We start from the raw sequence: 26,429 nt of genomic DNA on the forward strand, positions 1-26,429 counted from the left end.
GGGAAGCAATACTCCCAAATTCATTCCTGGAAGCAAGCATCACCTTGATCCCCAAAGCACAGAAAGACCCAACTGAAAAAAGAGAACTATAGGCCAATCTCACTAATGAACATAGATGCAAAAATCCTTAATAAGATAATGGCAAACAGAATGCAGAAGATCATCAAGAAGATCATACACCCTGATCAAGTGGGATTCATCCCAGGGATGCAGGGATGGTTCAATATATGAAAATCAATTAATGTAATGCACTATATCAATAGAGCCAAGGACAAAAACCATATGATTATCTCCATAGATGCAGAAAAAGCATTTGACAAAATCCAACATGCATTTATGATAAAAACCCTACAAAAAATTGGACTAGATGGTCTCTACCTCAAACTGATAGAAGCCATCTATGAAAAACCAACAGCCAATATCATACTAAATGGTCAAAAACTGAAATCCTTCACACTCAAATCAGGAACAAGACAAGGATGTCCACTATCACCACTCTTGTTCAATATAGTTCTGGAAACATTAGCCATGGCAATTAGACAAGAGAAAGAAATAAAAGCAATAAAGATAGGTAATGAAGAAGTCAAACTGTCATTATTTGCAGATGACATGATACTCTATATAGAAGACCCAAGAACTCCACCAAAAGTCTTCTAGACTTAATAACCAAATTCAGTCAAGTAGCTGGTTACAAGGTCAACACACAAAAATCAATAGCTTTCCTCTACACCAATGACAGACTCACTGAGAGAGAAATAGGGCAAATAATTCCTTTCACAATAGCATCCAAAAAACTGAAATACCTAGGAATCATCCTAACGAAAGAAATCAAAGACCTCTTCTCTGAAAACTATGGCACTATGAAAAGAGAGATTGAAGATGATATCAGAAAATGGACAGACATCCCCTGCTCCTGGGTAGGAAGGGTTAATATAGTGAAAATGGCCATACTTCCAAAACTACTATATAGATTTAATGCAATTCCAATTGAGATCCCAGCAGCATACCTCATAGACCTCGAAAAAACAATCCAAAAATTCATTTGGAGCAAGAAGAGACCCAGAATAGCAAAAGCAATTCTAGGAAACAGAGACATGGCAGGGGGTATCACAATCCCCGACCTGAAATTCTACTACAAAGCTACTGTGATAAAAACAGCATGGTACCGGCAAAGAAACAGACTTGAGGACCAGTGGAACAGATTAGAAGATGCAGAAACAACGCCAGACACACTCAGCCATCTCATCTTTGACAAAAGAGCCAAACACCCTCACTGGAGGAAAGATAGCCTCTTTAATAAATGGTGCTGGAAAAATTGGGCTTCAACTTGCCAAAGATTAAAACTAGACCTATATCTCTCACCACGCACTAAACTAAAATCAAAATGGATTAAAGATCTAAATACTAAAATAGAAACTCTGAACCAGTTGGAACAGAGGTTAGGTAGAACCCTTGAAGACATCGGTGTAGGAAAAGATTTTATGAACAAAACCTCAGTTGCCCGTGAACTAGCACAATCAACAAATGGGATCTCTTCTTATTAAAAGGCTTCTGCACAGCAAGAGAACCCACCAGCAGTGTGAAGAGACAACCCACAATGTGGGAAAAAATCTTCACCTGCTCTTCCTCAGACAAAGGTCTACTATCTCAAATCTATAAAGAACTTAAAAACATCAGACCTCCCAAATTTAAAGACCCAATCCAAAAATGGGCATCTGAAATGAACAGACATTTCTCAGACAAAGAAGTAGAAATAGCAAATAAATACATGAAAAAATGTTCAACATCACTGGTCATTCGAGAGATGGAAATGAAAACAACACTGAGATTCCACTTCACTCCAGAAAGAATGGCTGCTATCATGAAATCAACCAATAACAAATGCTGGCAGGGCTGTGGGGAAAGAGGAACCCTGCTCCACTGCTGGTGAGAGTGTAGACTGGTGCCAGCACTGTGGAAATCAGTATGGAGATACCTCAAAGGACTAGGACTGGAAGTCCCATTTGACCCCACTATTCCACTGCTGGGGATCTTCCCCAAAGAATTAAAAGAATCATACTACAGTGATATATGTGCACCCATGTTCATAGCAGCATAGTTTGTAATAGCTAAAACTTGGAAACAGCCCAAATGCCCATCAACTGGAGACTGGATAAAGAAAATGTGGTTTTTAAATAAAATGGAGTACTACTCAGCCATAAAAAATGAGAAATTAGAGACATTTATAGCTAAGTGGATGCACATTGAGGCAATACTCTTAAGTGAAATAAATAGGACCCACATGTGTAAATACCAAATAGTTTCTCTGGTGTGAGAAACTGAAAGTGTAAATAAGGACTAAATGTATAATAGGTACTGTGAAATAGGAAGAAAAGGGGCAAAGGGGAAGGAAGTGGGAGGGCTAGGAGAAAGGATAGAAGGAAATGGGATTAATATGAGAAAATGGAAAAATAGGAACAAAATCTTTTTAAGTAGGGAGGACTGAATGGGTTGAAGGGAGGGCTGGGCAAGGGTGAAAAATAAGAACCAAGAGAGACTATGTAAAGGTGCAAATTTCCAATGATGAATGTCATTATATTGTATACCTAAAATGTACCAATGATTAGAATGAATAATCAATAATGTAAAATAGGAAGAAAAGGTCCAAAGGGGTAGGGGTAGTGGGAGGGGCAGGGGAAAGGAAAGAAGGGATAGGAAAAAATGATGAGAAATGGAAAAAATGGAAATAAAGTCTTTGTAAATAGGGAAGGGTGGAGGGCGTGAAGGGAGGGCTAGGAATGGGGAAAAAATAAGAACCAAGATGCATTATATAAAGGTACAATTCCCAATGAGAAATGTAATTGTGTTGTGTACCTACAATGTACCAATAAAAGAATTTAATACAAAAAAAATTTATATAGCAGTTTTGGAAGTATGGAGATTTTCACTATGTTGATCCTTCCTACCCAGGAGCAAGGGATGTCTTTCCATTTTCTGATATCATCTTCAGTCTCTTATTTCAGAGTGCTATAGTTTTCAGAGAAGAAGTCTTTAATTTCTTTTGTTAGGTTGATTTTTTGGATGCTGTTGTGAAAGGAATTGGGAAGTTTTCTACTATCACTTCTGTGAACAGTTTTTTTTTTTTATGTCACCTGCATTCTCTCCTCTTTCCTCATTGACTCCAATCACTCTAATGTTATTCTTCTTTGCATCGTGTAGCAGCTTCTCTATTGATTTTTCATGGTCCCTTACTCTTTTGAAGAAATTTTTCTTTTCTTGATCACTAACTGCAATCTTATCGTCTATATCTGAAATTCTGCCCTCACATTGGCTCATTCTGTTGTGTGGACTTTTAATGGAGTTTTTAATCTCCTGGAAATGTGTTTGCGTCTGTTTTATGGATTCCATTTGTTTCCTATGTTGGGATTCCATCATGTTTCTCAGCTCCCCTATTTTTTTTAATCTGTGTCCTGTCTAGATTGATTAATCATGTCTTGCACTATGGGCACAATCTCTGCTGTTATCTGGGAAACTATTTCTGGTTTCATTTTTTCCAAATCCTCTTTCATTGCCAGTTCAGGGAGTCCAGGTGGTTGAGTATCAGACTGTTCCATCTCTTTTCCCTTTGGCATTGCTTTAGGGGATCTGGACGTCTGGTTTTGAGACTTGTTTAAGTGTCTTCTCATTTCAACAGGGGCGGCAAGGGGTGTGTGCTGCTGGAGCCCATGTGGCTCATGTCCTTGGTGCTGGGGGCAGTGGTCTGGAGGCCTGAAGTTTTACCTCCTTGGTGGTGGGGGTGGCTCAAAAATATTTTATTATATATACATATATATATATATATATATATATATTTAATATACTCTGTTGATTGTGTCAATACATTTTAATGGTTTTGACATTGTACCATCTAGTTCCAAGAAGAAATTACCCCTGGGAAAACTGGGTCAAGGGTACACAGGACCTATATATGCTTTTCTTTTGGAAATTTCTGTAAATCCATTATTATTATTATTGTTATTTTTTTTTTTTGGTACTGGGGATCAAACTTGGGTCCTTGCGTTTGGGAGACAGGCAATGGAACCACTGAGCAAAACCCCGGCCCCTATTATTATTTTTGAATAAAATGTTAAATATATACATTTACCTTTGACCAAATGGATTTTGGTATCTTTGATTGGAATCTGAAAGAACAAAAAGAGGCTTAGTAGAAAAACTTATAAAATCCAAAAATGTCTTTAGCTAAAAGTAATCTGCTAATGTTAATTTTTTAGTTTAGAAAAATATATCAAGATAGTGTAACATTAGAGGACACAGAGTGTGAGAAATCCATTTACAATAATAAAGGTTCTCAGAAGTCCTGTGGTAGTAAGAAAACCTATTATCTCAGATTAGACTACTTTCTCAAATTTTTTTTTTCTGAAAATATTATTGACATCTATATCAGCAGATGTCAGTGGAGCATGGAAATCCTGGTCTGAATCCCCAGGATTTTCCTGGCCTTGGTAAAGGACAACATTTCCCTTTTTCAAGGCAGAGTCCTTATTGTTTGCTGAACATGTCTACTTCCTCCCCACCTTCCTCTATTTTCTTATGTACCTTCTTCCCCCATGAGTAAGTCTGTTTAATTTATTGATGTTGCTTGGTGGATTAACTTTGTTGTAACACATGTCGGCTGTGCATAAAGATTAGTCAGGCCCTTTGAAAGGTTGCTGAATCATTCATCCAGCAGCATCCTGGTAGGGGATTAATTGTGTTCAGCTGAGGTACTGAGGGAATCACACACTTTTATTCCAACAAGGAAGCTGCTGAGAGGCACTTAAAATTTCTTAGAATCAGGAAGAGCCCCTAAGTAGGAGGCTTTAGGCAGCACAATATAACTAAAAGGGAGAATCAGTCTAGGGCAATTAAAAAGGTGATTCCCTATCTATTTTTCATTAGAAAGACAATATTAATACAGAATTAATGAGATTCTGCTTAAGTGGTTGTAATTAGTGAAGAGAATGGATGATCAAAAAATGATCACAAAGTCAATTAAGAATTAAAATATATTCTTTGTACCTCAGCTTCTGCTTTTCTTCTCCTTTTTGTATTGATTTTTATTTATTTTAAAGGAAATGCAATGTTTTACTTTGTTTAGGAAGTGTAATATGTATTTCTGTTCCTTCTACAAATGTATGTTTCCTTAAGATTTTTATTAATTGCCAGAGACCCAACTTTGTGAGTGACTTCGTCACCATGAGAAAATGCAGATGATACCCTTGGGACAGAAGTGAAGAAAGGGGTTTAATTTGTCCTTGCTTGACTCTTCCAACAACAACAGAAACCTAACACACTTTGTCTATTCACCTCCCTTTTTCTTCATCTTTCCAAATGTTATCCATCCCTCAAAGCCCCCATCAAGCCCTGACTTTTGCAGATAAATCTCATAGACAACCTCTGGCTCTCTCTCTAGAACATTGGAGCTTAATAGTTTATATCATATAAGTGCACAACTATTTCAAAAATATATCCCTGTTGACTGGAACCATCCCAAGGAGGAGAGCTTATCTTTTTACTTTTTCAAAATAATTGCACAAGTAAAACAGTGGAGTTTTTTTTTTTTCACTTCCCTCCTCAGGATTTCTCTTTACTTATTTTGTGTGTCCCCCAGAGCTGGTGTTTTGAATGGTACTATAATATATGGGCTGGTTATTTTCCTTCCATAACATTTGGCCTGTCTATGTGATACTAAAACAACCAGCAAAGGTGGTTAGCAATGACTAGATGACAGAAAATTAAACAGTCCAATGCAAATGGTCTTGTGAGGTCCAGATTGGTTAAATGATGATGGCAATGTTGTTGATGATGATGTAATGATTCTTTGGCCAGTGTCCTTTCTGTGTTTCTGGATGTTAGGAAGAGTAGATAAGAAGGCCAAGCTTTACATAGAGAGGACAAACCAAGTAGGTGACTGTGGCTTGTCAGATCCTCCTGCAGGCTCATGATGCAGAGCTATAAAAGGTCAACCTGAGGAGTGGGAGATACAAAAGGACAGTTGCCATTGAGCTCTTGGACACTGTGTAGTCTCACAGTAGTTTGCTGTCACACTGTAGAGTATACTTCTTTTCTTACTTTTTCTTGGCCCAAACTTGTTCTGCAGAGGATGTTTCTTTTCCTACATTTAATAAATGTAAAACTTTGTTAGTATTTGTGCTTGTTTTCACCAATTCTTTGTTAGGTTAGAAAGAACCTAGAAACCACCTCTAGGAGGATACTCCAACACCTCAAACTGGGAAACACTCCTTTTGGCCAAACCAGATAGGGACACAATGCAGCAGCTGACAATTCGTGCATTAAAAGAGAGAGCACAACTGGTATGGTTTGGGTATAACAGGTTTCCCCAAAGGTTCATTGGATTGCAGATGGGCTTTTGGGGAGTGATTGGATCATGAAGGCTCAACCATCATCCACTGATTAAATTGTAATTTTTATGGCATTATTAGGGAGTGATGAAAACAGGAGATGAGACCTAGTTGAAGCTAGTGGATCATGGAAGTAGAACCTGAGAGCCCATATTTAGTCTCCAGACCCTTTCTTTGTGCTCTTTCCTTCTCTCTTTCCTTCCTGGCTGCCACAGGCTGAGTAGCTTTCCTCCACCAGGCCCTCTTCACTGTGATTTTTCTGCCTTGGAGACAGATAAACATGGATTGATGTGTCTGAAACCATAATCCACAAACCTTTTCCACTTTAAGTTGTTTTGTACAAGTGTTTCTTCACAGAGACAGAAAGCTAACTAACAGCAATGCTACCCTGAAATTTTAGTTCTGCCAGACAAAGGGCTACCAGGAGAGTAGCCTGTAGGAGTCCAGCAACTCTGGGGTCAACAGCCTGGTCCTCACTGCTGTCTTGGTGCTCCTGAGCTCATCCATGAGATGATTGGAATAGGCTGGAAACTTTCTCAAAGAGAGTCTGCATTGTGTGTGTGCTAGAATGGTACTTAGGCTACGCAGAAGCTCTCTAATGCTCCAGGCAGAAGAAGACAGGAGGGAGCAGGGAGGGGTGTGTAAGTGGCCCAGTGATGGAGTATCAAAATGACTGCTAATCAGTCAGTTCATGGGCATAGTAGAGATTACATGGTGTGAACCAATACCAAAAAAATGTAGGATAGATAACTTAGCTTGCTAAGGTATTAAGGAGGATGAGACTAGAAGGAAATAATGCCACAATGCCTTTAAGATAAATTATCTTGTTGATATTTTAATTTCTTTTTTCAAGCAAAGTTGTAATGGGCAGCTATGCACCGTCTTGTGCAGACTTCAAACATTCAGCAGAATCACAAACAACAAATTCTCTCAAAACAAAGAACTTCAGAACCACTAAGAGACCATGGCTGACACTGCTCAACTCATCAATTCAACACACACACACACACACACACACACACACACACACACACACACACACACAAAAGCCCATGACTTGTTCCTGCATGTGATTTTTAAACAGGATCTAATAATGACATTTCCTTGCTGCTGCCAAGCTGGTGCCTTCCAGTTGGCAGAAAGCAATCAAAAAGTATTTTCTACCATTTTCAACTTTCTTCCTATTTACTCTTAACTTCTCAGTGCACAGCCTAGAGTTAAACAGAATGCAATGAATATATTTCAAATAATGGGATTTCATGTATAGGCTTCTAGGATAATAGTCCCCAATATGCCCCTGGGAACAAATTAACTGCAAAGGTTTGCATCAGTGACTTGGATTTCCTGCTGAATTTGCTTTGAAAGAGCAAATACGCTTGTGGAATGAAACTACTTTGTAGATTTTTTTTTCTTTGCACAAGTCCTCCTTTCTGCCTTAATCACCTGGATTGACTCCATAAAAACACAAATGGATGTAGTTCACTGAAGAGCATTTCTGAAACATGTGCCTTTTCCTGTGATGATGTATAATTAATCACCTCTGGGCAAGGCAAACAAGGCATGGTGGCTTTTAAAGACTCCTTTAGTCTTTCTTCTTCTCTTCCTGTCTTGTTTTTGTCAGAAGAATCTGCTGCTATCTCTTATTTTTCTCTGCTCCACATCTCATGTGACCATGTTAGCTCAGTGGAGTCTCATTCCAAACACTGTTCTCTCCCCTGGGTGCCAAGCCAACACCACAGAACAAAAAATACATGGGTGAAAAATACATAGATATGCAATGACAGACACACGAATCTCTGCAACTCCCAATCCTTTCATTATCTCTCCTCCTTCCTTTTCTAGCTGTACCCAGGCACAATGCCCTTTATGCAATAGCCCTTAGGTTAGCAGGGACATCTCTGTCAGGAAAAGCTCTATCCCGGGGCACATGCGTTGCAGCAAAGATTCTCAAGTGCACTGGAGTTGAAACCCTTTTTCTTATTGATCCAGAAAAGTTTTGTTCTTTGATTTAAAAAAAACTCAAAACATTAATGTCTAAATTAGCAATGTTTAGAAGCAGGGATAAAGGTCTCACCTTTGTCCACTCAAAATTGTCTGGCATGGCATTCTAGAAATAAGGACATTTCTATAGTAGTGGCTATGGAATGAATTGTATCCTCCAAAAAAGATGTTGAAATGCTAAGTTTTTGTGAATATCAAGTATCTGTGAATATGATCTGATGTGGAAATAGAGACTTTACAGATGATCATGTTAATGTGATATCATTAGAATTTAACCATTTTAACATCTATACATATACCAAAACACTACTTTGGGCTTTGGAAACATATATAATTTTTATTAGCCAGTTTTATTTAAAAAAAGATAGGACTGGGGTGTAGCTCAGTGGTAGAACCCTTGTTGAGGATGCTCAAGGCCCTGGATTCCATCCCTAGCACTGCAAACAAAACAAAACAAAAGAAAACAAAACAAAAGAAAACACTAAGAAACAAGCAAACAAAAAACAAAAACAAAATTAAAAAAAAAAGAGGAAAAATGAAGTCACGAGGGTAAGCCTAATGTGATGTGACTGGTGTCCTTATGAAAAGGATACATTTGGACATAGAACAGATAAATACACAAGAAAAATAGGTGAAGATGAAGACAGAGTTTGGGGTGACACATCTACAATATAAGGAACATAAAAGATCTCTAGCAAACAACCAGGAGCCAGAACAGAACTATGGAACAAATTCTCCCTTATGGACCTCAGGAGGAACCAACCCTATTGACACCTTAATCTTGGTCTTCCGGCTTTCAGAACTATGAGACATTAAATTGTGAAAGCTTCAAGTGACCTAGTTTGTGATTTTGATTATGGCAGCTCTAAGAAGCTAATACAGTAACTTTTCAGAAAAGGGCAAAGGATTATCTCTTGTAGAGTGTATTATGGAACTTCCATAACAAAATACCACTACTTGGCTTACACAAAAGAAATTTATTTTCTCACTGATGCTAGAAATCCCAGACAAAGGTACACCTGGGTTGGTTTCTTATGAGACCTTTCTCCTTGGCTTGCAGGTAGCTTCCCTCTTTCTACCCTTCACAGGGCCCTTTTTTGTGCAAGTATATTTGTGGTGTCTCTCTTCTTTTAGGGACACCAGTCCTTGGATTAGAGCTTGTACTAGTCAGCTTTCCTGTTGCTGAGATACCATACTCAACACCTAGAACATAGAGAAGGAAAAGTTTAACTTAGATCGTGGTTCCAGTTCCTGATTGGCTGGCTCCAAGACAGAGACTTCATAATGGAAGGGCACGATGGAACAGGGGAAGAGTGTCAGAGTGGAAGGAGTGAGGGACCAGACACAGACTGCAAGGCCAGGTCTCCATGCCCTGCCAAAGACACACCTAGAGGTGTGTTTCACCAATCCTCAGAATGGATCCTAAAGCCAATCAAGTTGAAACTCCACCCTAACTACCACAGGGCTCCACCCTAGTGATCTCATTTCAACATAATCACTTCTTTCAAAACCTTATCTCCAAAAATGATTGTATGTTGAGGAACTGGGGTTGACATCTCAACATATGAATTTTGTGAGAGGATACAAGTCAGCTAATAACCTAAAGGAAAGGAATTTTCATATAACATACAAGGAGGCTCTGTGTGGACTGCCACATGTCTGAGAACAGAGAACACAGACCATCTGCTGGACCAAGAAAATCAAATGATTCATAAGTCCTGATGCCACATGCCTCATATGTACTGTGTACTAAGTCAATCTCAGGGCCCAGGTTGTCTGATTGTTGCTTCACCTGAGCAGGCATCTGCACACCTCAATTCACGTAGACTTCAGGCTGCCTCACATTCTGGAAGCTGCAATGTGCATCCCTTGTTTAAGCTTCAGGCTGCCTGCCCTTGCTTCCCCCAGCTGAGCAGAGTTCCCAAGGCCTGGACTCTGTTTAATCATTCCTGCTATGCTTATTTCAGTGCGTCAAGATCAGTACCTGGTTGAGCGGTGTACCTAGAGTGTTCTACTGGGTCTAGTGACAGTTATGTCTAGTCCTCCTTGCCTAAGTGAGGCTGAAGACCCAAATGAGGGAAAGAAAGAGAGATGGAGAAAGAAGAAGGAGAGTAAGTGAATGAACAAGTTTGCGCCCAACAAGAACTAGTTTTGCCCAGCCTGAATGTAGAGGCGGGTGAGTAAATAGGGTGACTTGTACATGTTTCTACTTGAAAAATTTAAAGAACAAAATGGAGCACATATTAAACAGCTAGGCTTCTAACACCTGAGGTGGAGGTTCAAGAGGAGCCAGAGAACTGTGCTGTAGAACTGCTGTCCTAGATGAACAAAATCAAATATTGGCTGCTAGGCCAGATGCAAAGGAAGCTGTGCAAACAGAGCAGCCCCACCTCCCCACCCACCTCACCTCTCCCCCATGTCTCTGATTTGGGACTTATAATAGGATAATGTAAACTAAAAGGATTTTTTTTCTGGTAAAATCTAAACAGTAGCAACCATAATATATTAGACTGGAGCATGAATGCCATGTTAAGATAAAGGGGAAATGATGTATTTTTAAAGAGCTCTTATTTGGTTCTAACTTAAAAGCAACTGTATAAATTTCTTTCAAGTAATGTTTTCTTAATTATTCACTTTCCTTGGCACTAGTTAAAGAGTCAAGTAATGACTTCTGTCTCTTTATATTTAGTCTATTATTGTTTGAAAAAGGCCAGAGGAAGGCCAGAGCAGTAACAAAAAAAATTGATATTTGCTTTTTTTTTTATTACCAACAGCCAATGTAAAGGGTAATATAATCACCAGCAGCTGAGAGACAATGACATTTTTATAGACCTTCTGGCAACACTGGAGTGTGAAAGAGTCTGACAGGTATTTGGCTTTTCAGTCTGTTCTTTCAACTGCATTTCTCGTCAGACTGACTGCTGAGCGTTCAGGCCCGAGGCAGCCCCACACCTCCCTCCACTCAGCGTTCTAAGAAGTTGAACAGCAGCTGTCTGTTTAAATTTGGCAATTTTATAGACAGGAACCAAGGACAAATGCCTGCAGGACTCAGTTCACACAGTCCTGTGGGGGCCCTCCCTGTAGCCTGTGGAACCTCCTCTTGGATTCTCATTTTCTTCCCAAACTCCAAAAGCTGGGGTGCATTACCATTGCATTGGGACACTGAAGGGTCATTATCTTTTGGAACATTTTATCCTTGATTGTGCTGTTTTTTGGGGTCATTTCAATGCACATTTTTATGTACAAGAATCCATTGCTGCTCTCTCTTTTCTAGAGAAGACATTGTGAGGTTTCTTACTCTGCACCCCACAGTCTGGGTGAGCTCCTGCATATGAGATCTTTCTAGGCCATGCAATTGGAGACCTGGGTGGGGAGGCTTGGAATTTAGAACTCAGCCGGGACAGAAAAGTAAAGATCAGGTTTCCATCTTATATTGGTAGTGTTCAGATGTAGAACAAGTGAGATAGTTATTCATTTTGGGTCTTGGTCCTTTTAGCTGTGGTAAATACATGTATGTACTCCTCAACTCATGACAGTTGAATGTATAGCTTTTAAAAATTTCAACATGATATAAAAAAGATATGAATTTAATAGAAATCATACGTAAATTTTTAAATTTTGGTCTATTCTTAGGCTAGAGATATTTGGGCCCTTTCCTTGTGGCATGCTACAGAGTGGCAGTAAGCTGCAGCTCCCAGTCACCATCATGATCATAGGGGAAATAACAGCCATTATACAGTGTACTGTGTTAGTAAACTATGGTGTTTGGTAGGAAAAGTGGATTAAATGCATTTCCCTACTTAGGATATTTTCAACTTAAAGATGGGCTTATGGGGTTGTAACTCAATCATAAATCAAGGAGTATCTGTAGAAAGATGCTTCAACTTCAAAGGGACTTAACATTTTCTTCTGTAGTTCCTCCAGGGAACACACATTAAAGTCATATTCTTGTGCAAATTATCTAAGATGTCTTGCTTTGTACTTGTGATCACATAACATGAAGAACTAAAAGTTAATGGCTGAAGCCAAGAGGTGAAAACATATAACATTAATGAACAAATGAGCTAAAACTAAGCATACAGGCTTTTATAAGAATAGTTCACATATTGCAGGAGTTTTGTCCTTTCACTTTCTCTACATTTTGAACCACTCCTTGGATCCTCTGTGAGTTATAAGTTGAAACTGCCTGTCTTTAGGAAAATATGTTCCTTTATGAGTTTATAGGGCCTCTTTATCTTGTTGTAGGTACAGTATTCAGGAAGAATTTCCTTCCCACCCTGCTTCCTACAATGGTGATTGCTCTTTTTGAAGCTAAAAGGAAAATCTCACATGAATGGAAGCTGAGCAATAAGCTTAGTTGGTTCCCTAGGGTAATTCTGGATAGTTGGTTAATGCAGTTGAATATGATGTCTATTTTCTCTCCTCCAGTGGTCCCATAGGATTAGTGAGATGAGTTTCAAAAGCATGTATGAAATTCAGAAGCTCTTACCTCAGAAAAAGAGCTGTGTGGCTTAAAATTAACTCTCTTACCATACAGATGAAAAAGCTGGCCTGGATAGGGTAAGTGACTCTCACAATGAGATGGAGGTCTAGTTGTCCCTTGGTATCCATGAAAGATTGATCCCAGAACTACCCAGTGGACACAGAAATCCACAGATGCCCAAGTCTTTTATACAACCTGTGCACATCCTCTTATATACTTTAAATCATCTCCAGATTACTTATAATACCTAGTGCTATGTAAATAGTTGTTATACCATGATGTTTAGGGAGTAATGACAAGAAGAGTACATGTTCATGTTCAGTGCATGTGTACATGATCAGTGCAGATATATTTTTTCTAAACGTTTTTGATCTGAAGTTATTCAAATCCCAAATATAGAACCTAAAGACGGGGAGAGCAAATGAGTTATGAGACAGATCTAGGTGTAAAATCACTGGATGCTCAAAGTTTTCCCAAGTTTCCCAGCCTTTCTGCCCCTTCCACCTCTTTAACTTAAAATGTCTGTACCTGTACATTCAGTTTTAGCTCTTTCCTGTCCTCTTCATTGTCTTTCATGTATAAGTCAATCTTAGAGGCAGAAAAGTGACTGAAAATGATAAAGGAGTTTAGTTATAATTATAGCTATTAAAATTAAAGGTGCCAAAAATACATGAGTATTTCAACTATGATCATAAATTAAACCTGGCACAGTGTTTGGTTCTTAAGTTCTGGCAAAAGAGTAGCTGATAGAATGACATGTTTTTCTGCAGAGATAGTTCCCAGGTGCAAAAGTAGAATCTTTTACCTGTCTAAGAGACAATTTATCACCCTTGTTCATTATAATAACTTTTTTTTGGCTATCTGTGAACCAAAAATATACATATTTAGAAAGAAGAATCTACCTGTGCATTTGTGGATATAGTCATACAAAATTTGGGTGTTGGTATTGTATAATTGTTTGGAGGCCACTATTTGTATTTGCTTTCTATGAATCCAGTTTTACTGGTGGTTATTAAGAAAAATTTTTTAAAATCCTCTAAATGGTTCTAGAGGGAATACAGAAAGTGTTTCTGGTAGGAATATAGTATGCATCTCTGCTGGATAGTCTCGTATTGTTCCCCACCTCCTTATTCATTTTCTTCCTTTGCTGCTAGTCTCTCTGCTGTAGGAAACCAGCCTGTAATGATGAGAGTGTTACAGCTCAGAAAAGGATACCTCAAAATACAGTGGTTTGGCATGCTGAGTACTTTGAACTGACAGTCAGTGAAAGGCCCCAGAAGCAAAGCCTTTATGACATTTTCTTACCCTTTTTTCTTATAGTCCCTCCTCCTCTAAGGAGGACCATGGAAGTTAGAATTTCTCTTCTCCAAAGCCATCCACAAAATCTAGAAATATTCCTTTAAACTTTCTCTTTACTTTTTTTTCTATTTAATTTTTTTCCCAGGGCTGAGGATACAACCCAGGCCCTTGCACATGCTATGCAAGTGCTCTATTGCCGAGCCACATTCCAGCCCATCCTAGACATTGTGTGTAAGAACAGCACTAGAGAAATTCTCTGACTTATCTTGTCTGATAAGGAGATCATAAGACTCTCATTCCAGAATGGGGCCTTCCCATTACTACCCAGGAAGATCAACACGAATTTGAACAACAGGCCTTGCTTCCCACACCCCTAGTTTGTTACATTACATCATTCCCTATTATCTAAGTGTTTTTCTGTGTGCCTGTTCATTCTTTATCAATCTTAAGCATAAAACAACAGTTTTTCTTGGGTCTTTGGATCTTCAATTCTGAAAGTTTTCAAGTCACAGAAAACTTTGATTTAACAGAGGTATTATGCTTCTCTCTGTTTGTTATAAGGAGGTTGGCCATGACCTTATGATGGGGCAGAAATGTATTGCACTTCACCACCCTTATAATTCTTACCAGACACTCTTGTCCATAAGTTTCCAGTTGTATCAGCCATTGTGGAGATTTAGTATGAGACCAGAGGGCAGGAGGAAAGAGAGATCGGTGATTCTTCATTGCTCTTTGCCTCTGTGGCTCCTTTCTGGTCTATGCCCCTTCAGGGTTATAGATGCCCCTTAACTAATGATAGGTCACACCCAGAACTCATCATAATTTGAAAATACTGTAAGTTGAAAATACCTTCAATCCACCTGCCCTACTGAGCATCCTAGCTTAGCAACACAGTACACTGTAGAGAGTCAGCTGTTTCTCCTCATGATGGAGGGACTGACTAGGAGCTGGGGTTTGCTGCCTCTGCAGCCAACATTGCCAAAGAAGATCAGACAGCCTATTACTAACACCCATGGGGTCCAAATGCAAAATTCCAAGTGCAGTTACTGCTGAATGCATATTGCTTTTGCATCATTTTAAAGTGGAAAAATGGTAAATCAAAGACTATCTGAATTTAGTGTTAGGACAATTTCTCTTGGCCAGCTTGGGAAATTGCAGCCTATGTTTTCAGTGCTATATCTCCTCTTATGCCCAGTGAATGGTTTCAAAGCCACTGGATTCTGATAGCTTGTTACAAGCTTGATCTGTTTATTGCACAAAAACCTAGAGGAAATTCCACTCTGCCAACACCCGCCTTGGGTTTTTACTTGGTAAGGATATGACAACAATTCCCATTTAAAATGATGCTAGAAAAAGAAGATTTTGTTCCCAAACCTGGAAATTGTGCCAATCAACAAAAGCTGAGAACACAAGCCAGGAACAATTAGGATCTATGTCAGAGATGCTTGCTTTTAATTTTTCAAACATTTTCTAATGTGCATCGAGCTTTGAAACAAAGTACAGTAATGTAATTCTTTAACCACTAAATTCATCAGATTGGGCCTTTCAAGACAGAGACTACATTTCCAAAGTTTTGGTATCCCCAGAACCCAATACAAAGGCTGTTGCATCTTGAATTAATGTGAACAACTCGGTGCATATATTAATGGATTCTTGGCTAGCTGATTCTTACTACAAGTGCCAAATTTTAACTTGAACTTTCTTTTTACTTTTAAAGTCAATTTCATTGAGGAATAATTTCATAAGATGTACAATAAGATGTACCTCTGTGAGAATACAGTTCAGTAACTTGACAAATACATACGTTCCTGTAACAACCATCCTAATAAGATATAGACCATTTCCATTACCACCAAATTCCTTTGTACCCTCTGCGGTCAAGTCTCCCCACCTGACCACTTTTGATTTGAAGTCATCCAACATACACTCCTTCTACTTCCTTTGATAAAGATACTGAATGTAAGTGTACTTGTTATTGACTATCTGAAGCCTTCATTAGGGATTGCAATTATTGTGGTATCTTTAGAAGTGGGTGTTGGGTTAGACAATTTTTCCTTTTTACTAAACAAACCTGCACAGTACTGCTTGAGAAGTTCTTGCTTGCTTTTCAAAATTTTTAAATCTCTTTAACACCTACTGACATTTGTATTGTATATGCCATTGTATTTTTAAAATCATTGCTCCTTTGTTTAGCCACATCTTTGCCTCATTAGCTTACTTGCTTCTTTTAATCTATGGTTTGGAAAATCAGATAAGCAATCTTATTAGAATTATTTAAAATAGAAGTAAATGAGACTTTCCCATAAGAGTCCATATATAGTGTGCTTACGTGGTTAGATGCCTTCACTCCACCCCAGTGTTTTGGTATCTTCCTTGTTCTTGACTTTAGACAACTCAAGCTCAACCATTCTCAGTGCTCAGCTTCCTACGGGCTCAGCAGAGAAACTGAAGGTGGACTCTGTGATTGCCTCAGTGGGGCCTGAGGCCTAGGGTGGGCAGCCATTGTCCACACTCATTTTCAAGGTTGAATGATAGAGATTTTGCTCATGCCACATTTAGTGTTTTCAAGTGCAGAATGTAGAAGCCTGTTAATTTCTAGCAGTGTTTTCATTAAGAATTAAAACAACACTAAGATTCCATTTTACCCGAGAAAGAATGGCAATCATTAGGAAATCAAACAATAACAAATGTTTGCATGGTTATGGCAAAAAAGGAACACTCCTACATTATTGGTGGAAATGCAAATTAGTACAACCATTATGAAAATCAGTATGGAGAGTTCTCAAAGGACTTAAATTAGGAATTCCATACCACCCAGTTATCCATCTGCTGGGTATCTTCCCCAAAGAACTTAAGTCATCATACTACAGCGATATATGCATATCAATGTTTATAGCAGCACATTTCATATTAGCTAAATCCTGGAAGCGGCCTGTATACCCACCAACAGATGACTGGATAAACAAAATATGGTATCTATATATAATGGAACACTACTTGGCTATGAAGACTGACAAATTTGAGGTATTTGTAGGAAAGTAAATGCATCTGGAAAACAGTGTTGAGTGAAATAAATTAGACACACAAGCTTGAATATTGTATAGTATCCCTCACTTGACTGAGGCCAAGTACAAACTAAGCAAAGGAGAAAAGATGGATGGAAACAAACAAGGGGACAGATTTTGAACAATAGGGAAACGGCCCAAGGGAACAAGGAGAGAGCTAAGGGGGAAGGGGAAATGAGAGGAATAAAGATGTGCCACGTACAGGAACCTAAGAATTCTAATTAATGTAGATATTATAAGCCATAACATAGTGAATATAAACAGTATCAACAGGTATGAAAAAGGTGATTGGGGAATCAGAGAAGGAGGGGGGAGAGGAGGGAAGGGGAAGGGGATTAAAAGTAAAGAACAAGCTGTAATATGTGCATGTAACCACTCCCCAAGATGATTATAAACCACATGAAGTACAAATTTGTACCAATAAAATAAATAAACAAAAAATGAAGAAAACATTTTAGAACAATTGTTTTATAGCAATGATTCTAGTTCAACTACCTATACAATGAGTTTTAAAGTCTTCTCTGATGCCCCATTAAAAGCATTTCCAATAGGCAGATTGCTCTCTTACCGACCCTGCCATCCTTGCCCTTCCTGGAGGCACCATTGAGAGCTGTGGTTTAGGTACAGACTGTGGGGCTCTTGGCCACACTGGGGGAGCTAGCAAGGGGACTCCTGAGATTTCCTATATTACATTTGGAAACAGCCAAGAAACTTGGTAGGGAAGAGAAAGCCAATTTGGCCATTTCTAAAGGACAGGAGTACAAGCAAATGTGCTTGTGTATTCTTGTTATGTGGTGAGTTGAATATTTTGCAATAATAATAATAATAATAATAATAAAACATTCATCAGTGGTGCACAAAGCAGCCAAATCTGCAAAAAGGAGCTAAACTTAGTGACTTATCCACATGGTGAGAAGGGTTTACTCAGAATCTTAACCTCTAGGGCCTGGAGCTGGCCACTTGTCTGAGGGGTTTGATGATGAAGGGTGACCTGTCATGCACTTGACACAGAGCTCTGAAGCACGAAGGTGGTCAGTGGTCAGTGTGGCCCTGGCAATGTGCATGGGTGGTGGAGCCTGTGAGGCATGTTAGAGGGTGCTTGGGGGGATTAGGAAAGTAGAAGTCAGAGGGTGAGAGGGAAAAATCAGAGTAGGAAAGAGGGCATATATAAAACCTGAGTTTAGTTTGAAAAATTTTTATACTTATTTCTAATAGATAAACCAATCTGGTTTTAGACAATTTTATATACAAGGTAAACAATAACATTTATGCCTAAAAAGCAATATAAATATGAATTTCTTCTTAAAGGTTTGTGTAATCTACATGAAAAAATAATGAAAACAGACACTATAACTCCTTTGTAATTGACATGTCCTTCACTTAGTGGTTGGTAGCCATTTGTTATGAACTGAATGTGTGTTCCTCCCCTTCCTCCTCAAGTTGTATGTTGAATTGCTAGCCCCCATTTAGAAGGTTGGGACTTTGGGAAGTAATTAGATCATTCTGAAGGTGGAAGTTTCATGAACGGTATTGGTGCCCTCATAAAAGTGATCCTAGAGAGAGCTCCTGCTCTCCTTCTACCACATGAAGATACAAGGAGAAGCCAGCTGTCTGAAAAGTAGAAAGAGAGCCTTCTCCAGAACCCAGACCTGTTGGCATTGATCTTAGAGTTCCAGGCTCTAGAACTGTGAGGAAGTTTTTTTTTTTTTTTTTTTTTGTACCAGGGATCGAACTCAGGACCTTGGGTTTGCAAGGCAGGCTCCAAATCGCTGAGCTAAATCTCCGGCCCGAGGAAGATTTTTTGTTGTTTATAAATCTATCCAATCTACAGTCCTTTGGTTTATGCAGCCAAAAGGGTCTAAGACACTGCTTGTTGGCCCGTGCTTTACCTGGGTCACTCTCTATGGCACGTTCTGTTTCTGTGTTCTCTTGTATGGAGAGTCACTCACAGTGACCTGATTTTATATTCTATACTTACTTATCAACTTGTTTAGGAACTGTCTCCCTCATTAGACTATAATGTCCACAAGGGGAAACCTTTGTCTGCCCTGTTCATTTATGTATTTTTAGTGTTGAAGAAGTACCTGGTGCATAAAAAAGTGCAACAAATCTTACATTTCATTACATTACAAAATCTAATTCATAGCCTTCAAAATGCTAGTGATAAATGTCATACATTTTCTTAGAACATATTTAGAAAATACAAAAAAAAATAAAAGAAAAAAAGAAAGAAAAGTCAGCCCCAGTTTAACCTTACAGACATAACACATACATTTCAATACCTATCCTTTCAAGGGTTTTTCATCTATCTACTTATGTAGCAGGGGGTGAGTGAGACTGCACATTAGATATTCGTTAACAGATGCTTCCACTTGCACGTTGACCTGGGGAAATGGAGGCAATCTCCTTGGAACAGATGCTTATGACTTCCCTCAACACCTGAGTGACCCGGTGGCTGGGCAAATGGGTCCCAAGGCTGAGCCTGGGCTCAGCGCACTTCTGAATCCAGTGCTGGGAACTGAGTCACTGAGAGCTTGACTCAGGGCCATGTGCTTTTATTGAGGCAGAAAAGATTTAAAGAACTAGTTTTGGTGGCAGAAATAGGAGCAATAGCAAATTCAGCCTTAGTCTTCTAGAAGACTGGTCAAACTTTCTATTTCTCTTCTCCTTGCTGAACAATACACAAAAAGGTTGAGAAAAGGAAAAGATCTTAAGAAGAAAGTCCTGGGCTTCCTGTTTATGTGAAAAGTGGGGCCTCTACCAATTAATTAAAAAGAAAATTCTTGTTATCAATTTGTCTTCTAAGAAGATTAGATGGACCACATTTAAAGTCAGATTTTTTTTAAACATAAAGCTAACAGTTGTTTATTTTTTAAAAAACAATCCTAATGTCGCCTGAAAATGAAAGTTATCTCTAGATTAATTACATGCTTCTCTGACTTTTGTGAATTTAAAGAATAAAAGTTACAAATAGAGAAGACCTCAATGCCTAGGGTTGGGTTTGGGCCTCTCAGAAGGAGACTCTGAGATAAAAATACAAGTGAAAGAGATGTACTTTTTATGTGACCTTGGGAAGTCCTGGGAAAGATCTGGGAAGGCAAATGACAAGGAAAGGAAAGCAAGGAAAAAAGCCCATAAAAGCAAAGGAGAGCAGGCCCGTACAATTTTAGTATATATGCAGCTGAAGTGAGCACAAGCAAGCCCATACAGAAATCAGGTGTGCTCATGAACAGGTGACTTCAGTAGGTCCTAGTGCTCTGTCCCACTCTGTCCCTTGGAGGATGTATAGACACACCTCATACTTGACAGGTGAGAAACCTGTGGCGTATTGCATTCATTACCCTTCATGTTTGGTTGGGGGCTGCTCATCTAGGTTGGAGGTCATTTTCTGGCCCATCGAGCCTTCTCTGCTCAAAAGCTGAAGTCCTCATGAAGCCAGGGAAAACCAGATGTAGATATAGGAACTTGTATTAAGAAGTCATCAAGGTAACTGAAAAAGGTAAGTGCTTATTAGGGATGAAGAGTGGAGCACAAAGGCATTCGCTACATCTGAGGTCTTTCTCTAACCCCACTTCCACCAACCAGCTCTGAACCAGAGTTAATAAACCTGTTTATCTGTTAGTAAAGGGTTGTTTTGATTTCCATTTGGCTTCGTTTCCTTTCCTGTAGGCTCCTTGAGTGGAAAGGCAGATTGCCAACTCTCTCCCTGGGTTGAACTTGCTCAGAGTTAAGAGTCTCTTCAGAGCTATGAGTGTAGAACAAAGTTCCTACAGAAAATTGTCCTAATAAGGAGATCTCCATTCTGGAGGTAGGAATCTTAATTCCTGAGCAGCATCATCTTTCTTCCTCCTTCAACGGTAACCATGTGTGTGTCTATGAAAGCCTCAAATGACCGCAGGTTGCTGTAAGTATCTCTCTGGGTCTCCTCTTTCCCCCAACCCTAGCAAACCTCTCCTCTAAAGGCTCATTCTCTGCATTCATCTTAGAGTTGAAAATCTCGCTGCTAATGCTACATTTAGGACTCCTCTGGTGAAAAAGAGGAAGAGGAAGATCCTTGCAATTAAACCTTTAAACATGTACTTTGTAAGTAAAATATTCCATTCATTGTTGCCTGAGGCTGCTGCTGCGGGTCTGAACCCATTGAAACTGTGAGCCAAAATAAACCTCTCCTCCTTTAAGTTGCAGGTGTTGGTCTTTTGTCTAGTGGTGAGAAAACTGATTACTACTATACTTCACACCCTCTTTTTGTTTAGAGGGAGCTCTGGAAGAAAGCACAACAGATATTTTAACAGTACTTTGAGGTGAAGAAGAGATGTCAAGGTAAAGAGATTTTCATGCTTCACTCTCATTTTATTTTTTAAAGATCACAAACATTTAAAAACAAATAAAATGAAAAAGGAAACTAAAGCCCACTAGCCTTGTAATCAGTCTCACAAAAGAGATATTTCCCATAGCTGGACATGGTGCTCTGGGCGTTGGCAATGGGCAGAAAGAGGAGGCTTTAGTCTCTACCCTCTGAGAACACCTGGCTTTGTTCTGCAGCAGGGGAGACTGGGACTGAGAAATGCCAAAATGGGCACAGGACAAAGGTAGACAGAAATCATCTGTCAGACTGATGGGAAACAGAGAATTGTGGGAGGAGTGGAGCCCAAAGTTGAGTGAGTGATGTACAGGGAAAGTGTCAAGCAGAAACTGTCCCTATATGGTCAGGCACTTATGATGACACATCCCACAGAATGGTGTGACGGGATAGGATGGCCACCTGTCCTGATGTCACATTGCCTCTACTCACCCCTTTGCCGCTTCCACCCTGTGGTCATTTGATTGGTCAGAATCTGAGGTAATCATGGAGATACACTGCTTAGTCCACAATCACACTACATTAAAAAGCTGTACTCAGGAGTGTTATTTTGTGGCACTCTCCACATGTCTTTTTCTGCATGGTAATGCTTCTTCTGACAGTGGCTGGATCCATTGGCTCTGTGGGTAAGGGACTCAAAGAGACCAGAGCCTTTAGGAGATGGACAGAACTCCATCCTCCATTCCTGGAACAAACTTCTTCAGGCGTTGTACCTCATCTCGTGTGGTCCACTTTCCCCATGTAGAGGCTGGATTCAGCAGGAAAGACCTGATGCTCCATTTAGGTCTGGAGCTTTCCTAAGCATATGTCCAACCCAGCTTTTACCAAATGGTCTTATATAAGGAGTTTCTGGGTTGGATGAATTATTAATATAATTACTGATATTTTTCACATTTAGTTAATCTTTTTAAAGCATGACTTCTCTGAGAATGGCACAGAGAAGATGAGTAGAATTTTGGCATTCTTGGTCTCTTATCAGAATATTATCTAATTTTAAAATACCACCAACCCTTTAAAAAATTGGGACTATGAAACTTCTGAGAAAGAACAAGATGTTGCTTAAATGTCTTAAATTTTAAATGTATTAATATAACTGTGATAATAGGATTTGTTCTATATTTCACATATTTCCACAAGTGCTAGAAAAGGGAATACCTTAATGTATATTCATGTATAATTACTTTGGAAACTGATGTATGATTGGGCTGATGTGGATGTTACATTATTGTGCTCAAAATATTTTCAAAACCAGATTGTTCTCTTCTATATGTCCAATGTAACAATTGAAGCAAAATGCATCAAATGATTTTTGTCAGTTGGTTGGTATATGCCTTATCTACTTTTAAAATATTTGAACTATCTCTCTGTCATCTGAAAGTTGGGGCTACTGACAGGACATCAAAATGTTTCTGGAACAAATACTCAAACACATTCTAAGTGTGTAATAGTAAAAAATAACTCTTCAATTTAAGTCCTAAATATTTTTCTACACTTAGTAGCAAAACTATCTGCACTTCTATTACCTTTTGAAAAATCAGTGGAAGAATATAGGCACCACATAAAAATGCTGATTTTTTTCTGCTTTGTTTCTCTGCTGTACAGTAGAAATACTTGGACTCTCAAAAATTAGTATTATAATGTTAGCTATCTGATATGGAAAGTATGACAAATATTATGTTTTGGCTTGGATAGAGTAACTTCTGAAGCATGGAAAGGAAAACCCATTAATTCCACTTTCAACAGTGCCCCTTTCCCTTAGTTAACATTTCTTTACTTCTACAAAATCTGACTCCCTCTTACTGGCTGTCTACCCAAAGTAACTTCTTCCCATGTCAATCTGTCTTCAATTTTGAATAATCAGGCAATTGGAAATTTCAATGTAGTTTTGAAGAGGCATTAGAAATGAAGATACAACATGGTAGATGTATCTGTGTGTGTGTGTGTGTGTGTGTGTGTGTGTTAATGTAGTACTATTAACCAAGATATAAAAAAAGAAGAGATTTAAAAGGAATGTTTGTTCGAGGAAATTGACATCTGATAGTACAGAGAGGGATGGGAAAAATAAGGATAACTCTCCCATATCTGCATCAATCATGAAAATGATTCATTTGGATAAGAAAGAGATAGGGAAAACATTTAAATTTTAGAGGATAGATGACTATGTTTATGGTCTTTATATAATTTTTCTTCTTTGGTTAATGGAGACTCATTATAATAGATAAATAGTTTTGTAACTAAAAGAAGCAAAAGATACAGGCCTGGGATTGTGTTCATGTAGGGTTGAAGCCACGTGCGTGCATGGTTAAGGTCTTCCTAGTCAGAGCATGCAGGGAGGAGAGGGAAGAAGGAGACAGTTGGATGCAGAAGGCAAACAGGGAAAGGAGGGAATTCCGTGATTTGGAGCAACCTCTTGCAACCATTATTTCCTTAACTCTAACACAGGGATACTAATATTAAGTTTCTTATAAGTTTGTTTTGCTTATTTCTTAATGAAAATTTTGGAAAAGCTTACCTAGAACTGTACACAAAAGACATAAATATTTGCAAAAAAAAAAAATTTATGTCTTGACTAAGGTGCTTAGGTAAAACTTTTTCCTTTAAGGCCAATGCAGGCTACATAGTGAGTTCAAGGTGAGCCTGAACTACATAGCAAAACCCTGTCTCAAAAAAACCCCCAAAATAAAATAGAATATAAATGTGAAAAAAGACAGTTGTGGGGGAAAAAAAAAAGAACCATGGCTCCAGACAGAAAGAATTTGAAAGGAGAGGAGAGATTAAAAATATGAGTCTGGGCTGGGCTGCCATACCACCCCTGCGAGCACAGAGGAGGTGAGCCACTCCCAGCACACAAGAGGAGGCTTCCAGGCCACTGGCCACCATACCACCCCTGTGAGCACAGAGGAGGTGAGCTGTGCGGGCTTCAGCAGCACTGCCCCCCTCCCCCATTGAAATGAGAAGACACGTAAACAAGTTTCAAAACCAGACTTCCAGATCACCTAAAACAACCCCAAAGGAAAATGAGATGCAACAATGTGATACTCAAACACCTGGACTCCCTGAACTGGCAACAAAAGAGGGTCTGGAAAGAATGAAATCAGAAATAATTTCTCAGATAACAACAGAGATTGTGCCCATAGTGCAAGACATGACTAATAAATCTAGACAGGACACAGATTAAAAAAAGAGAGGTGAGGAACATGATGGAATCCCAATGTAGGAAACAAATGGAATCCATAAAACAGATACAAACAGATTTCCAGGAGATTAAAAACTCCATTGAATGTCTATGCAGCAGAATAAACCAATATGAGGACAGAATTTCAGATATAGAAGATAAGATTGCAATTAGTGACCAGGAAAAGAAAAATTTCTTTAAAATTGTAAGAGACCACAAGAAATCAATCTAGCACCTACTAGATGATGCAAAGAAGAATAACGTAAGACTGATTGGAGTCAAAGAAGAAACAGGAGAGAGTGCAGACAACATAAAAAAAACTGTTCACAGAACTGATGATAGACAACTTTCCAAGCAGGGGAAAATAACTTAACATACATATAAGTGAGGCATATAGGACTCCAAGTAGCTGTGATAAAAAAAAAATCTACACATAGGCATATAATTGTTAAGATTCCAGAAACACAACAGAAGAACAAAATTCTACAAGCAGTTAGAGAAAAGAAACAAATCACATACAAAGGAAAGCCCATCAGAATCATAGCAGACTTCTCAGTGCAAACCCTCAAGGCAAGAAGAGCTTGGAGTGATGTATTTCAAGCTCTAAAAGAAAAGAGCCTCCAAGCCAGATTGATGTACCCTGCAAAACTATCTTTCAAAATTGATGGAGAAATAAGATACTTTCATGACGAAGCATACCTTAGGAACTTCATGAATACCAAACCAGCACTCCAAAATATTTTAGACAATATCCTAGGAAAAGCCAATGAGGATCACAAGTCCAGGAAGCCCAACAGAATGAATCTGATGGGTGCGACAAGAAATTAAAAGCAAAGGGGGAGAATCCAACAAAAACAAAAAGTCATGACAATGATAAATCAATGTGTATTAGTTATAACCATCAATGATAATGGTCTTAAATCACCAATCAAAAGAAATAGTGGCAGAATGGATCAAGAAGCAAGATCCAACAATATGCTGCATAGAAGCAATACTTTTAATTCAAAAAGAAACTCATAGTCTGCAAGTTAAAGGGTGGAAAACAATACTCCATGTGATAGGAACCTGAAAAAAGAAAAAGCAGGAGTAGCTATTCTCTTTGCAGATCAAGTGGATTTCAAATGAAAATCTGAAACACTCTGGTCCCATGAATTTCAGATGAGGTATAGTCAACTTGTATGTAAAAATCTATTGTGAACATGTGTTTTCATTCCTCTCAAGTTAAAACTTAAGAACAGGACTGTTGGTTCTTAACAGTAATACAAGAAATTTCTATATTGTTTTCCAAAATGGTTTTGTCATTTTACAATCACATTAGCAGTATTAGAAAGTTCTAACTGGTTCACACCTAAGCTGACATTTGTTCTTTTAAAACTTTTAACTTCATCTCCCTAATGAGTGTATGATTCAATGTTGTTATTGTACTGATTAGTATTTTTCTGATTCTAGTGTTACACACCTTTCTTGTGCTGTACTGGCTATTTATCATCTTCTTGTGTCTACTTTTTAACTGGGTTGTCTATTAATGAGCTGTAAGAGTTCTTTATTCTGGTCATAGGTTATATGCATTATAAATATGGTCTGTTTAAGGACTACTTTTCATTTTCTTGATGATGTCATTTAAAGTTCTGAATTTTGCCGGGGATTTAGCTCAGTGGTGCTGCTG

At 38.7% G+C, this 26,429-nt stretch overlaps 1 protein-coding gene across 8 annotated transcripts in view; it reads left to right on the forward strand.

Annotated features, from left to right (window-relative positions):
• Nucleotides 1–26,429, forward strand: part of LOC110346938 (endogenous retrovirus group K member 7 Gag polyprotein-like) — a 194,818-nt gene that overhangs the window by 86,050 nt on the left and 82,339 nt on the right. The window contains exons 1-2 of one of the 8 annotated variants that reach the window (XM_087204387.1): nucleotides 1,873–10,557; nucleotides 11,156–21,548. The exons of 5 other annotated variants lie outside the window; for them this stretch is intronic. The gene's annotated coding sequence lies outside the window, so the exon portion shown is untranslated. Of the gene's footprint in view, nucleotides 1–1,872; nucleotides 10,558–11,155; nucleotides 21,549–26,429 lie in introns of those variants that run through there. 2 more of the 8 variants (XM_087204392.1, XM_087204386.1) reach the window with 2 other exon arrangements.

This window comes from Heterocephalus glaber, unplaced genomic scaffold, assembly GCF_053883595.1.
Source record: "Heterocephalus glaber isolate CG9 unplaced genomic scaffold, H.glaber_assembly_v1.0 deba00000474, whole genome shotgun sequence".
Classification (NCBI taxonomy): domain Eukaryota; kingdom Metazoa; phylum Chordata; class Mammalia; order Rodentia; family Bathyergidae; genus Heterocephalus; species Heterocephalus glaber.